We start from the raw sequence: 9,580 nt of genomic DNA, 5'->3' as shown, positions 1-9,580 counted from the left end.
GGTTTAAATAGATGTACCTTGATGGAAACGGCACACATAACCAAACCGACGTACTGTACCTTAATGATAAAACGTTTCTATCCCACTCCATACAATGATTTATAGTTGACCCCTCGCAATTGTGCTCTATTTAAATGCAGAGGCAGTATTTCACTGTGTGGGAGTAAGAGCACGCTTGACGTGTGAGACTGTTAGGCCCGGAATAACGTGTAAGATGAAACTTTATTGATCGCGTTGTGGGAAATCAGGTATGCATGTAATGCAGACTGGTGCTGTGTTGTACCTTTCTGGGTTTCTTCTCTGAATCAAAGCTATCTTTTATTTAGATGAAGCAGATTTTTTCATTTCTTCATCATCAGTGAAGTTAAATATTTTCAAACAAGACAAGATATTCCATTTGCACCAGCTGTTGCTTGGTGACGACTGGCTTTTCCACAAGGTCCTTGGAAGACTACAAAAGAGGGATGTGTATTATACTATCAAAGTATTCTCATTTGAAATCAGAGCAGTACGCCTGTATTTGAACAAGGCTTTGATTCATGCACAGACACACTCCTTGATCCCCCTGCTTAATCCCACCATTGGCTGGGACAAGGACACGTTGACAATTTAAGACCTCTTCCCTCAAATTCTCTTAAATAGTCCTGTTGACTGATCACAACATAGTCTCCGGGATTTAGAAACATGCTTTTAATTAATCAGCTTGTAATGGGCAACCCAACTGGGTAAACATATTCTCAACAAGCTGACATTTCCCCAGGACGGCTGATGGATCGAGATGATATTCAGAGAAGTTTCAACCACACTCAAGTTTGTTTAACAATATTTGTGTAGCATGGAGTGTTTAATAGCTCCAAGTGGGATTTAGTGGTTATCGTTCTAGTTTTTATACACCCTGCAGTCTCATTCTCCCTCGTAATAATGCTCTAATCAATATTATCTATACATTATTCTTTAATATTTTCTGTGAATATTCAATTCAATTTGTTTTTACATTGCATCAAATCATAACAGAAGTTATCTCAAAATCCTTTTCATTTAGAGCAGGTCTGGACCGTACTCTATAATTTAGAGACCCAACAAGAGATCCCCCATGAGCATGCACTCAGTGCGACAGTGGCAAGAAAAAACTTCCCCTTTAAGTATGTACTGACCATCAGCAGCTAGAAGCAGTGGGTAGAAATGGAGCAAATATGATTAGAAAAAGTTATTTTTATAAAATGGTCACTATATCCTGACGGTAGTGCATGAGACAGGTAATCTGAAAAAAAAAATCACGTGTCTCTGTGTCCTCTGGTGTTCTCCGGTGCTCCTAACGGCATCTGCAAGATTTCACAGACCGGAGGAAAACAACCAATCAGAGCTGATCTGGAGTCTGCCGTCCAGCTGCCGTCTATGAGAGCCGGCTGTCAATCACTCGCGAACTCCGACCAAACGGTCAAACTAGGCAGCGCTGATCAAATATGAATCAATATTCTGTTACTGTAATGCCTATTTCTCTCCTCAAATGTTTTCAGAATCATCTTGTAGTGTACTGTTTAGCTGTAAAATGAGAAAGTTTGTGACCCGGCAGCCATGTTGAGATCTGTTGAGGAAATACCAAGCACCGCCCACACAGCCAATAGGAACGCTCTCTCTCTCTCTGAATTGACCTGTGATTGGTCAAAGTCTCCCGTCAAGGGCTAGATTTTTCTATAGCCTGAAAACAGAGCCATGAGGAGGTGCAGAAATCTAGTTATCTATCAGAACACTTGAATTACAATATGCTGAAAGGTTATTATGGAATTTCTGCCCAATGATGCCAAAAAATTGTTGCCTACTGAAGCTTTGACATGTGTAGAAGGTGGAAACAAGACATTGTGGTTTAGCCTACAGTTTGGAGGTATGTACTGACCATCAGCAGCTAACGTTATCTATGGTTGCCTACAAGCAGCAGCATGTGAGAAGTCCGGTCCTGACAATGTGGTCTGTGCTGCATTGTTCTCACACCCTCCAACTCTGAACAAAACCAGACGATTCTTCTTTACCTGTGGCTTATACAAGCAAGCCTGCTAAGAAGACATATAAATAAGACAACTTAAGAGTTACGTTTCTCCTCTTTGGGTGGCAGCTGCACCAAGCTAGCCGGTACTTGACCAGTAGTACTACTGGTAAGATGGCACACGAGTTTGAAGGCCCCCAAACTGTCGAAGTAACAGAGCATTACTGGTAATGGTAACTGTAATGTAATTACTCAATTTCAAATAGTAGTCCCTTACATTTCTCATTACAGAAGAAGTACAGACATGGAAGTTACATATCGACATGGTAAGTATCAAACAAATATAAGTTGCATTTGTAGCTTGAGAATGAGGCTTATTACCTATCTGAAATGTCGAGTCTGACACTGATAGCAGCACACTGCATTGATGAGCAATTGAAAATGCCAGTATGAGTGTGTCTTTAAAAGAGCTCAGCAAATGAAAGTAAGCGTTGAAAGCCTGAAATCTCAGCGCCTGGCAAAGTAATTGTTGAATCATTGGTATTGATCAGAAAATGCCATCAACCTCCCACAGATGTAACACAGGCATTTGTATTGTGAGGCAGTAAAACTCTCACTTATTTCCCCTTTAACCTTTTCTTATTGAGAGAATGTCCACTGCTGTTTTCTGGATATGCACAGCTTCACATTCACACATCCACAAAATTACACTTACATGCTGCCTGGTGCAATCAGAGCCTTTGTATTGTGTTGTATAGACCTTGCTCAAAGGCACCTTTATAGCTATCGATTCACTTTTCCTTCACTGTATTCTGCTGGGTTTAGTTTATCGTTTGACTGACTGAGTATATAATTTATTTTGTCATCCATATTGAAGGCTTTAAAATGTTTTACAGTAGATAACATGCATTTTTACTCAGTTTGTATGGAAGCCCAACTCTGCCAAGACAAGGAATAAAATTTTAAAAAATAGGCATGATTAAAACAATAATCACAGAACATACTGAGCCAGAATTATGACATATCAAGTCAACTTTTATTTCCCTGTTGGAAATGTGTTTCCATAGACATGTGTATGTTGGTTTAAGAAAGGTCCAAAGTATGTGATAATATGTGCAAGAAATTGTGTGTTTGATTAGAATTTTTAAGGCCACTGTGAACATTTCTAAAAAGTTCAACTGTGGTGCCCCCTAGCGGTACTATCAATAAAGGCACTGTGGCAGATAGAAATGCATTCTGCCCCTTTGCACCAATTTTTACCATTAATGATTAAGTTATCTACAAACAAAAACTTATGTCATTAAAATTATTTGAAAGCTGCTATAATCACATTTAAAAAAACATGGTGGCTTTAAATCAATCTTTGGTGCTGGTCGACTGATTTTGTTACCCTTGGACAGAGCCAGGCTAGCTAGTTCCCCTTGTTTCCAGTCCTTATGCTAAGCTAGCTGCTGGCTGTAGCTTGATATTTGACGGACACATCTAAAGTGGCATTGATCATCTCATCTAACTCTAAGCAAACAAGCATTTTTCCCAAACCGTCTTACTATTGCTTTAATGAAAATGAAGGTCTAGAGACCTCAATAAATATTTCTATTCACTTCCAATTGACCCTTCGCTAAGTCCCGCCCCTCACACACAGACTGACCAATCATAGCGTAGCATTGGCCAGCTCATACCAGGGTCCGACAACTGGACTCTAATGCAATTGTTTCAAATTTTCTTCATTTTCAGACTGGTTTTGTGGATTTTGAGCTAGTCATGGTTAAACGTTGTACCTGGGGCACGATACTCATTACCCGGAGAGGTTGGGAGATATACGTTTTTAAAATGTTACATTTCTACATAAAAACCTTAGTTAACATAGCTAGCAGAGTGCGTAAGCACATCATTAACTAGTGTTAGCACTATGCTACGCTAGCTACTGAAGGTATACTGAACACATGCTGCTTTTGCTTTGTAATGATTGTAACAGTGAATAAAATTCTACCCGGCTTTACAGAAACAGTGTTGCTTCTTAATTTCACTGTATTCTCTCTCGGTTGCCAGGTTATACAATGGTTACATTTTTACACTGTTTTACCTGTTTTTGCTGCTGAATCAGTTTGACATCCCGGTTATATCCTTCAAACGCATATTGTAGACCCTTCTCTCTGCTTCTTTCTGAAATCGCTTTTTTGTTTTTCCATAACCCGTGATTCTCGCATGATCTTGTGACATCGCAAGAATCTAGCTGCCGTGCACCATCAAACCCATCTCACTCCTCACGCCTAAACTTAACCAAACCAACCAAAAAGAGCAACGAGTACTAGCCAATCAAAGGCAGAGTAAGGGGGTCATGCCTTCATCATAGTAGGAAGGAAAAAAATGTGAAGGTCTGATGATGTCACTCTGCATTATAATTAGCCATGTGCTTCTGTTTGTTGCAGGGAGAGTGTATATTTTAGGAGCAATGGGCCTTCGGAACAATGGGTGATTTTTTTTCCAGGATAACAGGCTTTCGGTGTCATGGTTAGGAGAGCAGGCAGCAGGGGAAGGACACGAAAACATGTAGACTTGTGCAGTTCTGGGATTTAATGCATTAAAGAGCTTACAGACAGGTGTTGTTAGTAAGGCAGGTTCAGATGGGCAGGCAGGCAGGTTCCGATAAATGGTAAATGGACTTGCATTTATATAGCGCTGTTGTAGTCTTTCGACCACTCAAAGTGCTTTACACTACATGTCAGCATTCACCCATTCACACACACATTCATACACTGATGGCAGAGGCTGCCATGCAAGGTGCGAGTTGACTGGAGGAGCCGAGGATCGAACCACCGACCTTCCGATTGGTGGACGACCTGCTCTACCGGGGCGGCTCTAGCCACAGCCGCCCCGGTAGCGGTTGACAGTGGTAACTAGGATGAACTGGACAAACTGAACAAAGAAAGTCGGCTGGTATTTGAAGAACTGTATCTGATCAGTGGGAATGGGAAGCTGGTGGGTGGGGCAGAATAGACAGGCAAAACTGATTAGGTGGGCATAGCCAAAAGTAGGAGCCAATGGAGGTTGAGCAGGAGGCCGATGGCGAAGGCGGAATCTCACTGGAAGAGGGCAGGAGGAGGACCAGACAGCTGGAGCTCCTCTGGGGGCTGGGCTGGAGGTCGACCAGACCGGCGCAGTCGCCCTAGTAGATGACCTTGAGGTCGGCGACGTAGGCAGAACCCAGCCTGAAGGTCGGCAATGGAGACTGGATCATTTAGGAGGACGAAGATGGTGACGGAACCCCTCTGGAGGACGGAGGCGGAGACGGGACCCCGCTGGAACACGGCCACAGAGACAGGACCCCACTGGCCACGGAGGCAGGACCCGTCTCGAGGATGACCCAGGGACTTGAGGTCAGTACTCAAGTCCCTCATTCAAGTCAGGACAGAACCACAAGAGACTGCTACAGCCCAGTAGGAGCAGGAAACGAGGAGCAGGTGTCGGCCAGACTGCCGACTGGAATCGAGGAACAGTTGTCAGCTGGACCGCCGCCTGGCCGCCCACACACAGGAACTGGCCTGACGTCAGCTTGGACCCCCCGAACCGAGAATGCAGTATAGTTGTATGGTAACGTAATTTTGAAGGAGACGGCTCGTCAAGTGCTGCAGGTGCTGGCAGATCTGCGTGCATGTGGAATATTGCCATGTCCCTGACTCTACATGCCTGCAGCTCAGTGATGCACTTCATGTCGTCGTGCCTCAATATTCCTTGTCCACATTCTGCGCCGACGGTCAGCATGGCGGAGCATGTGTCGGGCTGGGCAACGCTGTCATCCGTGCTGATTATTTATTTGTTCACATTTGTGTGTCTGGACGCGACGCCGGTGTTCACTGTGTTGTTTATCTGTGTGTTTTGTAGCTTCAGGCACACAGTGATGCCCCACATGCTGATGCTGTCTATTATGTGAGCATCTGCCATGATGATTTTGTGCCCACCTCCCCTGTAAATCAAATGCCCTCTCTTGTTGATTTACCGGGGTCACAGGGAGGCAAGCTTCCATTTTGTATTCAGCGGCTATGCTCAGTTTCCTGTGGCGGAGTTACAAGGAATTGTCACTGCATATGTTAGCCGGACCACACAAGAACAAGCAGCCCTTGTATTTTAGCACACAAACAAGTTGAGATAATGATGACTTCTCCCGTTGAGGAGAGATAAAGGGTAGACGGCGCTGGTCTTTTGAAAAAGAACATAGTGTGAAGCGCCAGAAGTCATCAACTGGAATTACACTTCAACTTGTATTTCCGACTTCTTTTAGGTTGTGCTAGGCAATCACCAACAGGGGGGGGGAAGCATACTCCCAGAGCAAACCTGCACTTCTTTACAATCAAGCTCCGAGCTCTTTCGAGCTAGCTAGGTAGATAAGGGAAAAAAGTGGCTTGATTCTGGGCACAAAATAATAAAGATTTGATATTAGGTGGCGGTGGCTGTGCCCTCAAGGTATAAATCTGTTGCAGATTGTCTCCTCTGCTGCATTTCATTACTGGTGGGAGACTGCCGGATGATGTTCACGAAGAAGACGGGAGAAATAGGTCACAGTACGACATTGCGATCACTTGAGACGCACTCCAAATAGTTACTGCAGGGGAGATGTGATTTTGTCCTGCCAGACAATTAGTGAACAATAATGAGCTGAGCTAGATGAATATATCACTCATCTTTTCCCTCAAAGACGTTCCATAGGAGAATTATCAGTCACCTTTCTACTTTTATTCTTGGTAAATTTGGGGGGGTTTGTGAGTGCATGTGTTTTGGGCATGTGCAAGAAAAAGGCTCGCAGGCACGAAGGTTTGTGTGGGTGGTTGTTTGTTGCGAGTGTTAGAGCGACTGTCTCGGTGTAAGATGTAGACATCCATCCGGTTTACTGAGAAAGGAACATTTTTTTTTTACCACATGGATTCATCAGGTTGAAAACTTCTTTCCTGAGAGGGCATAATCGTGAAGCCTTCTGTCACGGGAAAAACACACGGAGCCTCAAAAGCCGGTGATGAATCACATCAGAGCACTCGTTCAGATTTAATAGAGGAATTTAAAAAGCTTAGGGGGCAGATGACTCACTCCGGTTGTAAAAAATTAAGAATTGTTTTGTTTTAAATATATCCAACTGGAAGACAAAAGGAGAATGGTGTAATTAGACACAACAGTGATAGTAACACATATTTTAAAGGACCAGTGTGTACGATTTATCGGCAGAAATGGAACATAATATTCATACCTATGTTTTCATTAGTGTATAATCACCTGACACTAAGAATCCTTTTCGTTATCCACTTAGATCAGTTAACACAAATCAAGTGTTCTGAGAGAATAACCTTTCAGCATATTGTAATTCAAGTTTTCTGAGAGACTTCTGCACCTCCTCATGGCTCTGTTTTCAGACTTTAAAAAAATCTAGAAGGTGACGGAAGACTATCACAGGTCATTTCAGAGAGAGAAAGCGTTCCTATTGGCTGTGCTCCGGCTGGTGGGCGGTGCTTGGTATTTCCTCAACTTGATCTCAACATGGGTACCGGGTCACAACCTTTCTCATTTTACAGCTAAACAGTACACTACAAGATGTTTCTGAAAACATTTGAGGAGAGAAAAAGGCATTACAGTAACAGAATATTGATTCATATTTGATCAGCACTGTCTAGTTTTACCGTTTGATCAGAGTTCGCGAGTGATTGACAGCCGGGTCTCATAGACGGCAGCTGGACGGCAGACTCCAGATCTGCTCTTACTGCTTGTTTTCCTCAGGTCTGCTAAATCTTGCAGATGCCGTTAGGAGCAACGGAGGACACAGAGGCACATGATTTTTTTCAGATTACCTGTCTTGTGTACTACTGTCAGAATATAATGACTGTTTTATAAAAATAACTTTTTTTAATCATATTTGCTCCATTACTACCCACTGCAGCTTTAATTCTTGACTACCAACAACTTCAAAGTCCTCCTGTATGTATTCACTCTTTCATTAAAGGACAGTGTTACACAATGAGCAGCTCCTCATCTAATCTGAAGAGAGGATCAGAATGTATAATTCATGTCTAAGTCTGGTTTTGGGGATTTTCATCGTCCGGTGTCAGTCCAGCTGGATGAGCAGTGGCACACTGCAGTGGAATCTGACAGTGAGTGCTTTTGCTTTAAAATGGCAGCTCTGCGAGAGACGAAGCAAACTACCCCCGGGGCGCTGATACTCTCATGTGAAGTAAGCAATCTGTCGACTCCTCCGCTCTAAAAATAAACGCCAAAAGAAAGGGGCAATATCTTATTTATCTCTCTTTATATGAGCGCATAATCCCTTTGTTTCTGCTTGTTGTCTTCAGAACTGATGAGAGCGTCATAACCCGCAGAGCAGAACATTGATTCAGAGAAATATTGCATTACTCACCCCAACTATAGCCCAATGTCTCACTGCATTAGATTCAAAGAGTGGGGCTGAATATTTGAAGGACTCCACTACCACTTCACTCCTAGTTGAGGCAGCCGTCAAACTTCTCGGGCAGCACCTTTGAGAGGCTCAAAGTTGTGACTGATTGCTGTCGACTTTATACAAGAAGTGTACGTAGTCGCTGTGACGTCACCCATTGGTTTGTGGTCTTGAGTTCGGCATTTTGGCAGTCGCCATCTTGGTTTTTTGCAACCAGAAGTGACACGAGAGGGTGGAGCTAAGTAAAATCGAATACTGAATAAGACATTTTCAGTCGACCAAAAAGGTTATAATTAACTTTCATGAACTGACAAAACACTGTGAAAGGGTTAAAGTTGTAATGGTAGCGACCTGTAAATCACAAGGTAGCCACACCTTAAAGCAGACCCTGCTTTATGGTCTATTTGACTCTAAACAGGACCATAATTTACTAAATGAACATCATGCTGTATTGAAGAAGATCCCAGATCTCGCGAGAGAAACAAGCAACCAAGTCTATAGAAACAAGCCCAAAACAAGCGACTTTACCTACCTGCCAAAATATGAGAGAGAGAGAGAGAGGCGGCCACTTGATCACTTCATATATATGTATGAATTTATTTTGGATTGCATGAATTTCATTGCATTTTTGCATCCATTTTTGGCTCGTAACTTTACATTTTTCTTGTCAACTAAACTTAAATAAGTTGAACATTTTATTTAATTTTTGCTAAGACCGTGAATCCAATGTCTGTAAGCCTGATTGAAGCCTGATCGGGACAAACTAGACTGGTAAAGAGGAGAGAGACTGGAGCCCAAATAAGCTATAACACTTTAGAAACAAGCCCAGAAAAACGCATGCCACGACTACCAATATTTGTAAGCCACTTTTCAGGAAAACAAGCCCTCTGAATAAGACTTGAAACTAGCGATAAACCATAAACTCATGTTTACAATGTTTACTGAGGTAATAAATCAAGTGAGATGTAGGCTAATTTTCTAATAGGCTTCTATGTGACAGTCTGTGTGAACCCTCAGGGAAGAACTGAAACTCACATCATGTCAGAGATCTCCTGAGATACATGTTACATATCCCATCACTGTTTAACTCGACCAATGGGAAGCAGCTGTCTTCTTTACGTTTGATCATGTTGTTGCATTTCTTCTCTTCCAACAAGCTAATTATA

Source organism: Sebastes umbrosus, chromosome 3, assembly GCF_015220745.1.
Source record: "Sebastes umbrosus isolate fSebUmb1 chromosome 3, fSebUmb1.pri, whole genome shotgun sequence".
Taxonomy (NCBI): domain Eukaryota; kingdom Metazoa; phylum Chordata; class Actinopteri; order Perciformes; family Sebastidae; genus Sebastes; species Sebastes umbrosus.
This window is presented reverse-complemented; position numbering follows the sequence as displayed.